Source organism: Aegilops tauschii, chromosome 7 (genome assembly GCF_002575655.3).
Source record: "Aegilops tauschii subsp. strangulata cultivar AL8/78 chromosome 7, Aet v6.0, whole genome shotgun sequence".
NCBI lineage: Eukaryota > Viridiplantae > Streptophyta > Magnoliopsida > Poales > Poaceae > Aegilops > Aegilops tauschii.
In genome coordinates, this window is record NC_053041.3 from 180,288,924 (window position 1) to 180,308,275 (window position 19,352).

The window sequence follows — 19,352 nt, forward strand, 5'->3', positions numbered from 1 at the left end:
CACAATCCCATGTAATGAACAAGAATGGGATAAAGAGTTGGCTTACAATCGCCACTTCACACAATACATAAATAAATTCATACATCATTCAAGAATACACACATAGGTCCGACTACGGAACCAAAAGAAAAGAAGACAACCCAACTGCTAGATCCCTGATCGTCCCAACTAGGCTCCACTACTGATCAACCAGAAAAGAACCACACAGCGAACAAGATCTTCATCGAGCTCCCACTTGAGCTCAGTAGCGTCCCCTGCACTGGCCTCATCGGCACCTGCAACTGTTTTGGAAGTATCTATGAGTCACGAGGACTCAGCAATCTCACACCCGCGAGATCAAGACTATTTAAGCTAATAGGAAAGGATGGTGTAATGAGGTGGAGCCGCAGCAAGCACTAAGCATATATGGTGGCTAACATACGCAAATAAGAGCGAGAAGAGAAGCAACGGAACGGTCGTGAAGCTAGCAATGATCAAGAAGTGATCCTGAACTCCTACTTACGTCAAACATAACCCAGAAACCGTGTTCACTTCCCGGACTCCGCCGAGAAGAGACCATCACGGCTACACACGCGGTTGATGCGTTTTAATTAAGGTCAAGTGTCAAGTTCTTTACAACCGGATATTAACAAATTCCCATATGCCACATAACCGCGGGCACGGCTCTCAAAAGTTTATACCCTGCAGGGGTGTCCCAACTTATCCCATTATAAGCTCTCACGGTCAACGAAGGATAAACCTTCTCCCAGGAAGACCCGATCAGTCTCGGAATCCCGGTTTACAAGACATTTCGACAATGGTAAAACAAGACCAGCAAAGCCGCCCGAATGTGCCGACAAATCCCGATAGGAGCTGCACATATCTCGTTCTCAGGGCACACCGGATGAGCCAGACGTCGGGTTGGCATAGACCCTGGTTGCCCAGGGGCGCCGGACATCGCTCGGTTTGGACCAGCACTCGAAGGAGAACTGGCCCGGGGTTTAAAATAAAGATGACCCTTGAGTCTGCAGAACCCAAGGGAAAAAGGCTTAGGTAGGCGAATGGTAAAACCAAGGTTGGGCCTTGCTGGAGGAGTTTCATTCAAAGCGAACTATCAAGGGGGTCCCATAAATCACCCGACCGCGTAAGGAACGCAAAATCAAGGAACATAACACCGGTATGACGGAAACTAGGGCGACAAGAGTGGAACAAAACACCAGGCATAAGGCCGAGCCTTCCACCCTTTACCAAATATATAGATGCATTAATAATATAAGAGATATTGTGATATCCCAACATAAACATAATCCCACATGCAGCAATCTTCAACTTCACCTGCAAGTAACAACGCTATAAGAGGGGCTGAGCAAAAGCGGTAACATAGCCAAACAACGGTTTGCTAGGAAGGTGACAAAGGTTAGAGGTTCATGGCAATTTGGGAGGCTTGAAGAGCAAGTGAATAGGTAACGTGGCATAGCAATAGAGCGAACAACTAGCAAGCAAAGATAGAAATGATTTCGAGGGTATGGTCATCTTGCCTGAGATCCCGCAAGGAAGAAGAACGAGTCCCTGAAGAAGACAAACGGACGTAGTCGAACGAATCCTCACAACTCCGGAAAGAAACCGAAGCTAACGAGAGAAGCAACCCGGAAAGAAGCAAACAACACGGTAAACACACAATCATAAACATGGCATGATGCACAATCAAGTATGATGCATGTCCGGTTTAAATGAGGTATGGCATGGGAAAATGCAACAAACCCCACTACAAATTAAGTGGGGCTCAATATGCAACGAGTTGCATATTGACGAAACACCACATCAATTATTTAGTTCTCTCTCGTTTATGAACCCAACAATGTTAAATGTTGTTAACCATGGCAAGAGGTGAAGCATAAGGAAACTACCTATTTTAGGCAATTTAAATGAGGCCGGAACAACAAACAATAATTCCGGAAAATCCTCATGTCCATATTTTAGATTTGGTACTGTTCTGCCATAAACGCAATTTTAATATTGTTAAATAGCAAAATAGAGTGCACCATGTTAATCTATGCATTTTTCTACCCCATTTACATATAAATTTTATTAAAATCCGAGCTACGGTTATTTAGTTATGAATTAAATCATTTTAACATGGCATTTATGGAAATTTAAACAAACAGCATTTTAAACATTTTTAACATGGATGCAAGCAACATATTATGAAACTAGATGCGATTCTAGACATTTTACATATATGACATGTCTAATTTGGATGCATGGATAATTACTTATTAACACTTTAATATGATGGCATTTTTCTGTAAATATGCATGCACAGGAATTAGACAAATCGCAGTGAACATAAAAAAAAGGATGCGGGCCGAATGCTGCGCACTGTGGAAGCCCAGCAGCAGAACTGGCCCGAAGCGGCTGAGTGTGTGTGAGCAAAAAATAAATAAAAGGAAGTAGTGCAGAAAATAGGGGCTCCTGGGATCGAACCCCAGACCTCCTGGATGCAGGAGCGTGGTGCGAACCACTGCGCTGCCGCGGCTGCAGTTGATAGGAAAGGGCGCGACCCCTTAAGAGATTACCCAGGGTCGAGCTTCTCTGTTTAGACAGAGAAGACGACGGCTGCGACGACGGCGCCGGCGAGGGCAGCCGTGGCGACGGTGGGGCTTGAGAGGCAGCGGCGGGCGTGCGGAATAGGCTAAGGAGGTGCGCGTGCGTGCGGAGGGCTGCGGGAGGAGTCCACAGCGTGAGCCTCGAGAAGAAGCTCGTCTCATGCCACAGCGAAGCAGGGGCGAAGCCGGGTGCGGCGAGGCGAAACAGAGGGGCTGCGGCTGAGTGAGTGAGCGTGTGCAGCAAGATGGAGTGCGTGTGAGGATGCATGCAATAGGTGAAGCGAGCAGGGGCTAGAACACGAGCTTGGGCTCGCTGCCATGATCGTCCATGTCGGACATGGCCTCTGACGCGACGGGATCGGCAACCACAACGACATAATCGAACCGGAGAGGGGCTGGGGGGAATGGCTGCTCACCTAGGTCCCGTAGGACAAGATGAGGATGCCGGAGATGTGGTGCAGCGAGGGCGAGGACGCGTTGATTGGCGGGGCTTCGGGTCCGTAACACAGAGGAAGACGAAGGCGACGGCGACGTAGTGGAGGCGACCTAGGGCGGGGAAGAAGTCTGAATGGATGTAGTCGACGTCGAGGAAGAAGATGGACATGCCGGAGACGACCGTGGTGGCCTCCGTCCACGCAGGCAAAGGCGAATCTCTCGGTGGTGCTCACTGATCCCTGTCTCTTGAGGAAGAAGGAGAAACAGAGGAAGGGAAAGAGGTGGCGGCGGCGAGAGGGGAAGAGGGAAACCCTAGGGCACGGGGCTCTGGTTTTATAGGGGGAGGTGCGTGGTCGGGGCTGCCCTCGTGGCCATGTGCCCTCGGCCTGGGTTTTTTTTACCGTGAGGAGAGGAGGAAACGAGAGGAAGGAGAAAGGTGAGGAAGAGAGAGACCGCCAGGTGGGGTCGCCTAGGTGATCCACGTAGGATTTACCAGCGAGAGGGAGAGAAGGGGCACGCTGGCGCTGGCTGGGCTCTAGGAAGGAGGAGGCCCAAGTGCAGCGCCCAGGTACGGCCTATTCCTGCTTTAAATTCTTTCTGCAAATAAGCAATCCACAGAATAGAAGAGGAAAATGGCCAGGGGTTTAGGGGATGAATTTGAAAAAATAACAATATTTTTGGACTTCTGGAATTATGCAGGATTAGAATAAATTGACTTGGCAATTTTTAGAGGTAGAAAAATAATCCAAGTTTGAATTAAATTCAAACTTGAACCATTTTTTAACCCAACCAAATCAAGTTGAAAGGAGCTGAAAATCGGCAGAGAGCTTGAAGGCATGGTTGAGAATTTATAGTAAAATAAAGAACATTACACGGGACAGAAATAATGCCACTTGAATAAATGGGTGAGAATTGAACGGAAGAAGCTAGAGAGGGGTGTTGCACTGATGATGGTTTAGATGGAAAGGGCAAGAGGAAAGCGAAAAATTCGATAGGTCTGAAACGGTCAACGCAGGCAAGGCGATCCGAGGGAAAGTGATGAAGGCAAAGGGAGAAACGTCAACGACGAGCGAATGCAAGTTTTAAAACATGACGGTAACAAAGTGCCGATGCAATGCAAAAGATGCGATGATGAATGCAACACACAAATAAAACACACGTCGAACACGAAATATATGGAAGGCGTCTGGAGCGTCGGTCTCGGGGCGTTAGAACACTCCACCACTACGAGAGGATCTCGTCCCGAGATCTAGGATGGCACCGGAGAAAAACGGAAGAGGAAGAGAAGAGGTAAAACAAGTTGCTTCTTTGACAAATGAGTGAAACCACGAACCTTGAGAGGTTGGACAACTTGAAAGAAAGAGTACAATGGAGACAAAGAAGATTGCAAACACTCTGTTTGCAAAGAGGAACAAGGAACATGACGAGAACCTTGTAGGTTGAAAAGCAAACAAAAATGGTTACGATGGACAAAAAGTACATGCAAGCACTCTGGTTGACACGAGATGTATAAGGAACGACAAAGATCAATTACAACAACACTCCGGTTAAAACAAGATAGAGAAGGAATAAGAGTGAGATAATTTGGACAGCACTCCGACTGTAAATGGAAGGAATTGAACATGATCTTGACAAGATGAGAGGATACTCGATGAAATTAACAACACATTTTCTCCTGAACTAATGAAAGAATGGCACAAGGGGTAAGAAAGATTTCAGACAGCACTCCGGTTGAGGAAGGAGACAAAACTTGATAAGATGAGAAAACTCGAATGAAAACACGACACTCCGGCTAAACGGATAAAAAGGAAAAATTACATGATCTTGACAAAACAAGATGATTGGTCGAAGAGAGCAACATCACAATGCCTTTGGGACGAACGAATAGAAGATAGATCGTCGGAATAAGATAATGGAGAATAAAATGATAACTTCCACCACAATTGAATTTGGGAAGCATCCTTCCAAGAAGGTTAGAACGGAGTTGTTGGAAAACCAACAACGAAAAGAACAAGCTTGTAGTGGGCTTATGGAAAACTTCTCAAAATTATGAGGTGACAACCCGCCACTAACGGAAACAAATGATTGGATTGATATCAACAAGGAGATGAAAACTTCTACACCGAGACGAGAAGGAGAAAATTTGGATCATTGATAACCACCACAAATAGCTACATTCCTTAGGGAAGGCTTTAGGTGAATTATAACCCAATATAACTCCAACAAAAAGATTGATTGGTTGAAAAGATCTCTTGAACGAAACAGAACATGATGGAATTTAAATATGTCACCCTTGAAAACTTGTGAATCATGAAACGCGAAGGGAAATTATCAAGAATGACATAACACCACCTCAAAAGATAAGGTAGAAAGAATTGCACTTCGGAATGCAAGAATGCTTGAGCTCCAACAAGAATCTTGAAGAACACTTCAAGAATGAATTAAATCCTTGATGAACCACCATGTATAGCCTCCATGAAGAACTCCGGTAATAAAAGGATGATCAAACGAAATGGAAAGTTGAAAAGAACTCCAGGAGAAACCTTGCAATGATTTAGATGGAGCTTTGAAATGATATAATTGAAATAACTTGGAGCTCCGGAAAGAAAAGATGGACAACTTGGAGCCGAAAATTTGATATCATGAACGAACTCCGGAAGAAGGAATTAATCACTTGGGGAAAACAAGAATAAGAATTATGTTATGCTTATCCTTCACCAATATAAATTGATGACAAGCAACGGATTTTTGCATACTACTTATTCTCGTAGAAAGGATTAACATAGATATTGCGCAAACTAGTGAAGGTCTTCATCAAAACACCGATAGGATTTGGAAACAACGAATGAATTGATATGGTAACGGGGGAAGAGAAATCTTGAACGAACCACCGTAAGAATTGGAAATGAAAGTAGCAAAGGCACAATTCAATGGAAAGAATTAGAAAATGAATGAAGATACTTGACAGAATTTAGATACATGAGAACGAAGAGATCGTGAACTGATTAGAGGATATTTGAACGATGCACCGGAAGAATTCGAGAACGAGAGCTGAAAGCTGAGAACGAAGAAATCTTCTGAAATGATGGCCTTTGGATGATCAAGAAGCGAAAACAACTCATGAAATGCTCCGGATGGGTGAAAAGAATTCTCTTAATCGAAAACAATTATGAGAGGATGGCATAAGCTAGAACTATGAATTTTCAAGAGAACGGACCAAGATTTAGGAGAAATACTTCTTCGGTCTTCACATGTTGAGAATGATGACGACAAACACCACCATGAATTATTGAGGCACTCCGGAATGAAAAATTAGAAAGGTTGAACCAACGATGAAAAGAATTTGAAAGATCTTGGAGAAAGACATTTGACTGATGATAATTCATTCTTACGTCAAACTTTGCAATGAATTTTAGAAACTCCGGGAAAATTAGAAGAGTCAGGTAAGATCCTGGGAAAGACCTGTGGGTTAGGGCCCACTCAAGAGAAACACCGTTGAAATAATAAGTTGAAAAGGAGATTGCACCGGTTGAATTAAATGGCTTGAATGAGATAACAACCTCAAAATAGCTTGAACGGATCTTGAATGAAAACACGAATCTCCTGAGATATCTTCAACACTCCGGAACACATGGAAAACGAGAGGTGAGTGATTAAGAGATACACCGACACGAGAAAAACATTTGAAATGAGGAAAAGATATGATCGACAAAGCTTGAATTTAATCCACCGGAGAAGAATACAAGAATGAAGAATGATGAACTTGAAGTTTCGTGAGCATCTTCATGGAAAATCACCGGATAAGAACATTGAAAGAAAAGAATGAAGAGACTTTGCATCAATAAAATGGATACTTGGTTAAGACATCTGATTCCTTGAAGAAAAAGGGTGGGAGGGCGGGAAAAACAAAGGCAACTTGGGTCGGATGAAATGAACACCGTTGAGAAAACTTAGAGTTGATCTTTCGGATGGGGAGAATGATGGGATCATCTTGAAGAGAAACACACCGGTTGGAAATAGAATTAAGATGGCAATCTCGATGATCAAGAAGGATTAATATTCACATAGAAATATGAGAACACCGTTTAGGGAAGGTATGGATTCAACATTTGACTTCGAAGCAACTCGAATACCACAACTTAAAACAAAACAAAGGATTTGGCTTGCAGAATAAGCCGGAACAAACATATGATAGAGATTTCGTCCGAAGTTTTCGTGGTGGGGCCCACACGGGCTCGATCGTACAACACCATCATGTACAAGGTTGTGCACATGACATACGAAGCGTTCCCGAGTCGGCATAGCCAAGGACTCTTTAAGACACTACGAGACCACTGTAAAACCAACCGTGGAAAGGCGGACCACTAGACGTCGAACCCCAATCTCATATCATGCATCTGTCTGAAAGATATCCTAGGAGCTACTTGAATTCCCACTTATAAACTCCCGAAACTTTCTGGTTATGCAATCAGGTGTTGGGGATACAGGGGACGCAAAATATATCACCCAAACTAGCAATCCCTAGATCCAGCTGTATCCATCCGTCAACACATAACCAAGAAACCTTCGGAAATCGTTTACCTCAACCTTCGAAAAGCATCCGTTATACGAGTTATGGCAATACTCCCGAACTCCCGCCCCAGTACTGGGTGGCGTCGAGGTGATCTCACCAACAACTGCATAAAAGAGATTTCGATGTCGGTGAAACTCAGGTATTCCAGAACTGCAACGATAAAATTGTGACGACAACACCTCGGAGCTCAACTCCCCGGGACACTGCCACAACCCCTAAATGTCAGGAGGCACCAAGAACAATGTTCTCGTCACAAAACCATCGGAACGATTCCAAGATACCCGCGTGATCCTAATTTTTTTTAGTGAAATTTGAGGAGAGAAGAGTCAAAACTTCTACGTCAGGAGACCTCACCAGAGCGACGAAGGGACTGAGGAGTAAAAGAATCTTACTCTCCGATATATATAATCCTAAGACTCAAAACATTTTTGTTCTAGACTCAACAACGCCAGCGATTCGATCAAGCAGGGGGCTCCTAAGTCGGGGATGGCTCTGATTACCAACTTGTAACGCCCGACTTAGAGGCATAATCGCATAGTGGTTTTGTCGCAAGAAGGGTCATCTTCACACAATCCCATGTAATGAACAAGAATGGGATAAAGAGTTGGCTTACAATCGCCACTTCACACAATACATAAATAAATTCATACATCATTCAAGAATACACACATAGGTCCGACTACGGAACCAAAAGAAAAGAAGACAACCCAACTGCCAGATCCCTGATCGTCCCAACTGGGCTCCACTACTGATCAACCAGAAAAGAACCACACAGCGAACAAAATCTTCATCGAGCTCCCACTTGAGCTCAGTAGCGTCGCCTGCACTGGCCTCATCGGCACCTGCAACTGTTTTGGAAGTATCTGTGAGTCACGAGGACTCAGCAATCTCACACCCGCGAGAGCAAGACTATTTAAGCTAATAGGAAAGGATGGTGTAATGAGGTGGAGCTGCAGCAAGCACTAAGCATATATGGTGGCTAACATACGCAAATAAGAGCGAGAAGAGAAGCAACGGAACGGTCGTGAAGCTAGCAATGATCAAGAAGTGATCCTGAACTCCTACTTACGTCAAACATAACCCAGAAACCGTGTTCACTTCCCGGACTCCGCCGAGAAGAGACCATCACGGCTACACACGCGGTTGATGCGTTTTAATTAAGGTCAAGTGTCAAGTTCTTTACAACCGGATATTAACAAATTCCCATCTGCCACATAACCGCGGGCACGGCTCTCAAAAGTTTATACCCTGCAGGGGTGTCCCAACTTAGCCCATTATAAGCTCTCACGGTCAACGAAGGATAAACCTTCTCCCAGGAAGACCCGATCAGTCTCGGAATCCCGGTTTACAAGACATTTCGACAATGGTAAAACAAGACCAGCAAAGCCGCCCGAATGTGCCGACAAATCCCGATAGGAGCTGCACATATCTTGTTCTCAGGGCACACCGGATGAGCCAGACGTCGGGTTGGCATAGACCCTGGTTGCCCAGGGGGCGCCGGACATCGCTCGGTTTGGACCAGCACTCGAAGGAGAACTGGCCCGGGGTTTAAAATAAAGATGACCCTTGAGTCTGCAGAACCCAAGGGAAAAAGGCTTAGGTAGGCGAATGGTAAAACCAAGGTTGGGCCTTGCTGGAGGAGTTTTATTCAAAGCGAACTATCAAGGGGGTCCCATAAATCACCCGACCGCGTAAGGAACGCAAAATCAAGGAACATAACACCGGTATGACGGAAACTAGGGCGACAAGAGTGGAACAAAACACCAGGCATAAGGCCGAGCCTTCCACCCTTTACCAAATATATAGATGCATTAATAATATAAGAGATATTGTGATATCCCAACATAAACATAATCCATCATGGAGCAATCTTCAACTTCACCTGCAACTAACAACGCTATAAGAGGGGCTGAGCAAAAGCGGTAACATAGCCAAACAACGGTTTGCTAGGAAGGTGACAAAGGTTAGAGGTTCATGGCAATTTGGGAGGCTTGAAGAGCAAGTGAATAGGTAACGCGGCATAGCAATAGAGCGAACAACTAGCAAGCAAAGATAGAAGTGATTTCGAGGGTATGGTCATCATGCCTGAGATCCCGCAAGGAAGAAGAACGAGTCCCTGAGGAAGACAAACGGACGTAGTCGAACGAATCCTCACAACTCCGGAAAGAAACCGAAACTAACGAGAGAAGCAACCCGGAAAGAAGCAAACAACACGGTAAACACACAATCATAAACATGGCATGATGCACAATCAAGTATGATGCATGTCCGGTTTAAATGAGGTATGGCATGGGAAAATGCAACAAACCCCACTACAAATTAAGTGGGGCTCAATATGCAACGAGTTGCATATTGACGAAACACCACATCAATTATTTAGTTCTCTCTCGTTTATGAACCCAACAATGTTAAATGTTGTTAACCATGGCAAGAGGTGAAGCATAAGGAAACTACCTATTTTAGGCAATTTAAATGAGGCAGGAACAACAAACAATAATTCCGGAAAATCCTCATGTCCATATTTTAGATTTGGTACTGTTCTGCCATAAACGCAATTTTAATGTTGTTAAACAGCAAAATAGAGTGCACCATGTTAATCTATGCATTTTTCTACCCCATTTACATATAAAGTTTATTAAAATCCGAGCTACGGTTATTTAGTTATGAATTAAATCATTTTAACATGGCATTTATGCAAATTTAAACAAACAACATTTTAAACATTTTTAACATGGATGCAAGCAGCATATTATGAAACTAGATGCGATTCTAGACATTTTACATATATGACATGTCTAATTTGGATGCATGGATAATTACTTATTAACACTTTAATATGATGGCATTTTTCTGTAAATATGCATGCACGGGAATTAGACAAATCGCAGTGAACATAAAAAAAAGGATGCGGGCCGAATGCTGCGTACTATGGAAGCCCAGCAGCAGAACTGGCCCGAAGGGGCTGAGTGTGTGTGAGCAAAAAATAAATAAAAGGAAGTAGTGCAGAAAATAGGGGCTCCTGGGATTCGAACCCCAGACCTCCTGGATGCAGGAGCGTGGTGCGAACCACTGCGCTGCCGCGGCGAAAGGGCGTGGCCCCTTAAGAGATTACCCAGGGTCGAGCTTCTCTGTTTAGACAGAGAAGACGACGGCTGCGACGACGGCGCCGGCGAGGGCAGCCGTGGCGACGGTGGGGCTTGAGAGGCAGCGGCGGGCGTGCGGAATAGTCTAAGGAGGTGCGCGTGCGTGCGGATGGCTGCGGGAGGAGTCCACAGCGTGAGCCTCGAGAAGAAGCTCGTCTCAGGCCACAGCGAAGCGCGGCGATGCAGGGGCGAAGCCGGGTGCGGCGAGGCGAAACAGAGGGGCTGCGGCTGAGTGCGTGAGCGTGTGCAGCTAGATGGAGTGCGTGTGAGGATGCATGCAATAGGTGAAGCGAGCAAGGGCTAGAACACGAGCTTGGGCTCGCTGCCATGATCGTCCATGCCGGACATGGCCTCTGACGCGACGGGATCGGCAACCACAACGACAGAATCGAACCGGAGAGGGGCTGGGGGGAATGGCTGCTCACCTAGGTCCCGTAGGACAAGATGAGGATGCCGGAGATGTGGTGCAGCGAGGGCGAGGACGCGTTGATTGGCGGGGCTTCGGGTCCGTAACGCAGAGGAAGACGAAGGCGACGGCGACGTAGTGGAGGCGACCTAGGGCGGGGAAGAAGTCTGAATGGATGTAGTCGACGTCGAGGAAGAAGATGGACATGACGGAGACGACCGTGGTGGCCTCCGTCCACGCAGGCAAAGGCGAAGCTCTCGGTGGTGCTCTCTGATCCCTGTCTCTTGAGGAAGAAGGAGAAACAGAGGAAGGGAAAGAGGTGGCGGCGGCGAGAGGGGAAGAGGGAAACCCTAGGGCACGGGGCTCTGGTTTTATAGGGGGAGGTGCGTGGTCGGGGCTGCCCTCGTGGCCATGTGCCCTCGGCCTGGGGTTTTTTACCGTGAGGAGAGGAGGAAACGAGAGGAAGGAGAAAGGTGAGGAAGAGAGAGACCGCCAGGTGGGGTCGCCTAGGTGATCCACGTAGGATTTACCAGCGAGAGGGAGAGAAGGGGCACGCTGGCGCTGGCTGGGCTCTAGGAAGGAGGAGGCCCAAGTGCAGCGCCCAGGTACGGCCTATTCCTGCTTTAAATTCTTTCTGCAAATAAGCAATCCACAGAATAGAAGAGGAAAATGGCCAGGGGTTTAGGGGATGAATTTGAAAAAATAACAATATTTTTGGACTTCTGGAATTATGCAGGATTAGAATAAATTAACTTGGCAATTTTTAGAGGTAGAAAAATAATCCAAGTTTGAATTAAATTCAAACTTGAACCATTTTTAACCCAACCAAATCAAGTTGAAAGGAGCTGAAAATCGGCAGAGAGCTTGAAGGCATGGTTGAGAATTTATAGTAAAATAAAGAACATTACACGGGACAGAAATAATGCCACTTGAATAAATGGGTGAGAATTGAACGGAAGAAGCTAGAGAGGGGTGTTGCACTGATGATGGTTTAGATGGAAAGGGCAAGAGGAAAGCGAAAAATTCGATAGGTCTAAAACGGTCAATGCAGGCAAGGTGATCCGAGGGAAAGTGATGAAGGCAAAGGGAGAAACGTCAACGACGAGCGAATGCAAGTTTTAAAACATGACGGTAACAAAGTGCCGATGCAATGCAAAAGATGCGATGATGAATGCAACACACAAATAAAACACACGCCGAACACGAAATATATGGAAGGCGTCTGGAGCGTCGGTCTCGGGGCGTTACAGAGTAGCTACAAGTGATGGCTCTACAGTATATGACATGGCAACATCTAGTCAGCAGCTGGCTATACTATTAGGCTAGTCATAGTGGGAGTAACTTAGCTATTAACATAGCGCACTCCAAGAAAATTTTGCTTACGTGGGATGTAGTTAATGATAAGTGGTAACATAATATGCTACTATAACATAGCGCTTCCCAAGACAAGATGAATCTACAAGCTAATAAATGAAGTCCTCTATGACACTACTACTATGTTACTTTGCACTATGAAGGTAGTAACTTAGACTAGTGTCATATGCATGGCACTAGTATAAGTTACTCCCCACTATGACCAGCCTTAACCATGCTCTTAAGTTGTGCACCGTGACCAAGACGAAGGGGAAAGAGAGAGAACTTAATGTCTTTTTGCTAATTAATAGGATTACATGCAATGAACTAACCACTGCATGTCATGTTTGGTAGTCTCAAGTCACTGAAAGCATGCACGGCCCACATCTCTCATTGGTTGATATGTCACGAAATAAGAAACGTGGAGGGAGTTAATGTACCGTGCCAACATTTTTGGTTACATGCATTAACATTTTATTATTTCAATCAAAGGTCAAAACTTGGCGCAAAATGCAAAGGGGACTAATAAACCAGTAAACATCAAAGTTCTCTCATTTGGCCCTAACTAGACGTCCGGTGAGATGACTATACTGCGCCGGCACGGAGGGGGACATAGCTTCATTGACTTACTGCACCTGCGTTTGGGTGAATGACACATGGGCCCAACAGGTGGCTGGCCCACCTGTCATACAGCCAAAGGCAGATGCAGTAGAGGGCCGAGGAGTAGATGGCCAACACACACGTGAATGCAACGCAATCTGCACTTCTCATATAAAGGCTCCCCGGCATCCCCGCCAGTCCAATCTATGAAATCCTACGCACCTACGCACCCTAACCAAGGGCAAGAGTGATCACTCCAATCTCAAGATCAGTTGACTAGAAGCTAGACCCATGGAGGCGATGAGCGCGAGCATCAGCCGGCTGTGTCAGATGGTCCACGACACCGGCCTGCGGCCCGGCACCGAGGAACGTCTCCAGGTCGTGCTTGAGGCCGCCAGGGTGAGAGGCCGCTTGGACGACAACTTCGTCTCCTTGTTCGACAAGGTCCTCATCGGCTTCCTCGACAAGTTCACCGTCGTCAAGAAGCTCACGGACGACCTTGACTTACGCCTCTAGCCCACGCGCCTAGGCTCTGCGATGTCAACCACCCTCAACGGCCTCTATGGTGACAACCTCTTCAACGCACTGGTGGCCCGGCGACTGCCCGCCGTCGCGCCGGAGAATGTCCACCTCGAGGTCGCGCTCGCCGCGCAGCGCCTGGCGCAGCAAGACACCGTCGACATAATCACCCATGTCTACGTGCAAATCATCCACAAGGACTACTACGTGCCAGAGGAGGATGATAGGTCGCTGGCCTTCTTGACCCGCAGGACAACCTTGGACGGCATTGTTCAGAAGCACGTTGAGCTCGCCGCCAACACCGCTGCTCCTCACACGTCGGTTGGTGACCCGGCGCAATAGGGCGTGAGGATGTCGTTGATGGATCCGTATGTACCTTTATCTTTCCGTCGAATCCATGTAGTAGTATATGGTACTATTCGTAATTATCTTACCTTTCGCATCAACTTCATAATTTTGGTAAGTACTCCATGCATGAACCGCGCCAGAACCAAACTTCTCATTACTCTAGGGAAAATCGTTATTTCTATCTATCGGTCGCGCCATGGAGCAGAACCAAATTTTACAAGTTACAAGTTCAAAAGGAAAAACCTGCCGTGTTCGCGTCGCACCCCCACACGGTTGGTCCGGCACGCCGCTCAAGGGGGAATGCGTGATGTGTTGCATTTTCACTTACAAGTGGGACCGCAGTTGAGCAAACCGACTATCGGCAAACCCCCACCCCGCCCAACGCGTGATGGATGAGAAAACAGGAGGGAGAAGATATGGCTGTAGCACGGACTCCAAGAAAATTGGTGTCGGATGGGACTCGTGTGGGTGGCGTGTGCCGTACTGCTAGAAGTGAATGCTAGTTATGGCCCATGCCACCCCACTATATCGAGCCTATATCGAGGTGCTGGTTACGTAGAACAAATTTCCTGGAGTCCGTGCTCAGCCCTCCTCTATCTCTCTTCTCAGCCAGCCAGCAGACGCGCGGAGCCCATCGTGTGTTTGCTCACATGCGGTCCCACATGTCAGTGAAAATGCAAGAGGACCCACTGAACCTGCACATCTTTCACCTCGCCGTGCTGGTGATGAAAAACAAATGCAATAAAGATCTTCGGTCGCCGCTTTTGGAGTTACTCAAGAGTAGTAAGATTCTATTTACAGTTTAAACCAAGATGCACATCACGTGGCTTCAACTAGCACTCCATTTTGTTGCATGACACGACCTGGATGCTGGATGTCCCACGTGTCGGCAAAAGGAGGCAGACTAGAGGAGTAGGAAGCACGGCGAGCCCTGTGCGTACATCATACTACGTACAAGCCCACCTCACACAGTCATGCTATCACCATATTTCTCGGCCTCCGTGCGACACCTAACTATTGATTGGCTCTATGTGATGTGGCAACTTCATACTACTACGGATGCTGGCTGTACTACTACGGCACTAACACTCCAAGAAGTGAGTCGAAAACCATTTATAAATTGAGTTTATGACATGCATATGCAAATGTAACATTCATTACATACAACAAGTCATCAGCACACAACGACAACGAGGATACATGTTGGATTATAGATTAGTTCCAACAAAAGATTCTAGTAAATACTAAGGTTTTCATCACACAACAAATAACAAGCAATGAAATGAACTTCAGCTCAACCACTCCTCGGCGTTGGAAACGCTTGCTTTGAACCAGAAGAGTTTGTCTCGGAAGGGCCAGGTACTTTCAATCTCGAGACCAATGCAGGACTGATCATCCAGGCTGAAGCGGCCTATTTCATGACCCATATTGTGATAGCCACGGTAGGGAAGCATAGTAATGTCCGAGGTATAGATAAAATTGCTTCTCATAAATGGTAGTAATGTTGTGTACATAGCTGCTGGACCGCCTTTCACCATGATTGGATAGTTTTGTCCAAGGAAGAGCAAGTTTCCTCCAAGAGTATCAATACTAAACCAGGGAGAAGGTGTTGGCGCTAGCACAGTAGTATCCATCCCGAATACCCTGCAACGGATGTTGGAATAGGTATGGAGAGTGCGACCATGGGAGACAACACCTGCTTCCTTAGTCACATCAGCGGTGCCCTATATACAGACAAGAAGAGGTGATCCATCGGAATAAGTTGCCAGGCGCCACTAAGTATATGGGTCCTCATGCTCGTGATCATCATCGTCGTCATCTCCCCTTGGTTATAAATTTTTTCATGTACAGGTGGTGGAATGTTCACCGGACCTTTGAAACACAAGAAGGTTAATTAGTAAAGGGAAACAAGCTAACCCGCATGCATGTGGATGAAACAATTATAATTAGGGTGGGAGACAAACGTACCGAAAGCATAAGGATTCCATGCAAAAACAGTGCCACAAGTGGTGGCAGCAAACACAAGACCCTCGTATTGAATTGCATCATAGTACTCATCCTTGTATAGAAACTGATTTTTGAGCAATATCCATCAAGTCGAACTATGAAGGAAGGCAACAAGCTTGTCGAAGATAGCAACAACTACATATTCCATTAAATTCCAAGAGCAGTCGGGAACTTGACAAATTGCTATTTTCTGTAGATGACAGTTACCATGACCGTAGTTGAAAGTACCGTAATAACTAGTGTGCTCAACCTCTGGGCTGTCTGAGATTTTTGGAAGTGGAACTTGGTGACGAGTGTACACATTCACAAGTTCCCACTCGCAGTCGGACCCAATATAAACAACCCAATCTCCATTTGCGCCTGCCCAAGCCTTACCCTCAAGCGATGGCATCTTAACATCACACGTATCATTATCAAGCGGCACCAACTTGCACAAGGCGAGGCCTCCGTCGTCCGCGCGCCAATGAGCAGGGTCACGTTGAAGAAGATAGGGGAGATCAAACCGCTCGTGGACCCTTGGGTTCGTTGTAATGATGTTATTAGTTGAGTCGAGAATGGTCTTGAACGAACCTGCCATGCTAGCCGAGGTGATGACGTCGCACCGATCAATGAGTTCCTCCACCACGTCATCATTCAGATCGGGGCAAGAATAACGGGGTCGTTTCTGGTATGTTCCCTCCATGGAGAAGATTATCGAAAAATGGCAGAAGGAAGGGTGAAGGCAAATGGAGGAGGGAGGAAGAGCGTGTGACAACAGTTCCAAATCGAGAGGGAAAGGCGAAGAGTCAGTGGACGGTTGCCACGGTACACGAAGAGGCGCCCCGGCCTACATAGACGTCCATTCGGAAATTGTACAAAAGGACTCGCTGTCGTCTCACTGACATGTGCGAACGGGACCATATGTCTACGAAGAGGCTAGTGGGGAGAGGACGGTTATGATAGAGGTCACGCAGATGACAACGAAGAGGCTAGCGCCCGCGCGGGATGGGTTCCTTCCCCCACACGAGCAAAGCCACTTGGCACCCCCACACGGTTGGTCTGCCACGCCGCTAGGCCAACTCCAGCGCGTGCAGCTCGGGCACGCGCTCGCTCAGCCCCCTTTCCCTCGACGCCCCGGAGCTACCCAACCACGGCTACGTGTTTTGCGCACCCGGCGGCCGGATTTGGAGCGGATCCGGTCGGGCTTGAGCTCGCCCGGTTGTGGGAAGCCGCGTTGCGCCATGGACTGGCTGGGCACCGGGCCGGAAGGCCCCGGCAAGGCCGCAAGGCCGCATGCAGGTACTGACTCCTCCTTGAGCCGCTCGGATCTACACCGTCGGTGGTCCGCCGGCAGATACATGAATGGCGGTCGGCCGGGCTCGGTGCTGGCCCAAAAGCTCGTCGGCGCACCGTTGCCACTCATTACGTGCGACGACTGCCCAAAGAAGGTCTTTTGCCGCGTGTCTACAACACCGGAACATCCTGGATGGGTGTTCATCAAGTGCTCAACCGATGGGGTATGTGCTACTTTAGCTTCGGTTGTGCTCTCGGTTAGACTTGTTGTGCTAACTTAAAATTTTATTGTGTAGAATGGATGCAAGTTTTGGTATTGGGAAGAAGAGTACATCGATATATTGATAGAGTGCAATTTAGTAGATGTTATAGCACTTTTAGCTAGCATAGAGGCTAGAGATGAGACTAGTGCACTTGTTGATAGAATAGAGGCTAGACATGAGACTAGATGCGAGGAAGCAACGTCTACTTCTTTACACTCGAAGAAGAAAGAAGCACGCAAGATCGAGCCTCCGCAGATCAACAATGAATGCATCGAGAAGGCACTAATCCAACTTACAAGAGCAGTTATGGAAGTTGGATATCTTCTAAAATGTATTCTTGTGGTTCTTGTTTTCTTTGGTCTTTCTTTTCTAGTCAAGGCGATGTATTTCCATGTACCAAAAATCAATGATGAAAAAAAAGATATGTGTTTGCAAAGAAAAATGTATGCTGCCGGGATGCGTCCGCGCGTTGGGCGCATAGCCACCGCATCCGAGAAATGGCGTGGACACGACCCCATTGCCCTACCCAAACAGACAGAATCCAGGAAAAATGGAGGCCCATTAGGGGTCATGCGTTGGAGTTCCTTACAAGTGGGACCACAGTTGAGGAAACCGACTAGTATCGGCAAGCCCCCACCTCGCCCGCCCCGCGATGGCTAAGTTAGAGAAATGACGAGGTTGAAGAGATAGATGTAGCACGGACACCAAGAAATATGGTGTCATATGGAAGTCGTGCTGGTGGCGTGTGTCGTACTCCTGGATGTGAATGCTTGATCTGGCCCATGCTACCCTACTATATATCGAGGATTCGAGGTGCTGCTACATACAACGAACACATTAACATGTGGCCCACCTCACACTATGGCCAAATTTCCTGGATTCTGTGCTAGGTTAAAAAGTGTTCCTTGTGAGGGTGGGTGGCTAGTCTCAAGTTTAAAAACTTGTTGTATTACGTATACGTAGACGTAGAGGTAGTCCAGCAGTTTTGAAAGTTTGAACCCAAACATCATAATGCAATTTCTATTGGACTCATCGAGGACCTAGGATGATGGGATTCGCTGCTACAGTAAAAACACCCGCCTGACGCGTGAAGCATGTGAAGCTAGTACAAATAGTAGTAGTACTATTGTTGATTAGACTCATCCGATAACCTGTTCAATGCACGTACAATTATGTATACAAAAAATATTTTTTGCCTTGTCGCAGCACCCACTCAGAGAAGCGACTCGAAAGCCAATCATAAATTTAGTAAGTTTATCACAGGCATATCATTTTATTACATACAACAGGTCATGAACCCACAACGACAATGACGATACATTCTAGTAAATACTAAAGTTTTCATCACACAACAAATAACAAGCAATGAAATGAACTTCAGCTCAACCGATCCTCGGCATTGGAAACGCTTGCTTTGAACCAGAAGTGATTCTCTAGGAAGGGGGAGCTAATGTCAATCTCGAGACCAACGCATGACTGATCATCCAGGCTGAATCGGCCTATGTCAAGACGCATATTGTGATAGCCACGGTAGGCAACCATAACAATGTCCAAGGTATAGATACAGTTGCTTATCATAAATGGTAGTAACGTTGTGTCAATAGTAGTTGGATCGTCTTTCACCATGACTGGATAGTTTTGTCCAAGGAAGAGCGAGTTTCCTCCAAGAGTATCAATACTAAACCAGGGAGAAGGTGTTGGCACTAGCACAGTAGTATCCATCCCGAATACCCTGCAACGGATGTTGGAATAGTTCCGGAGAGTGCGACCATGGGAGACAACACCTGCTTCATTAGTAACATCAGCAGTGCCCTGTATACAGACAAGAAGAGGTGATCCATCGGAATA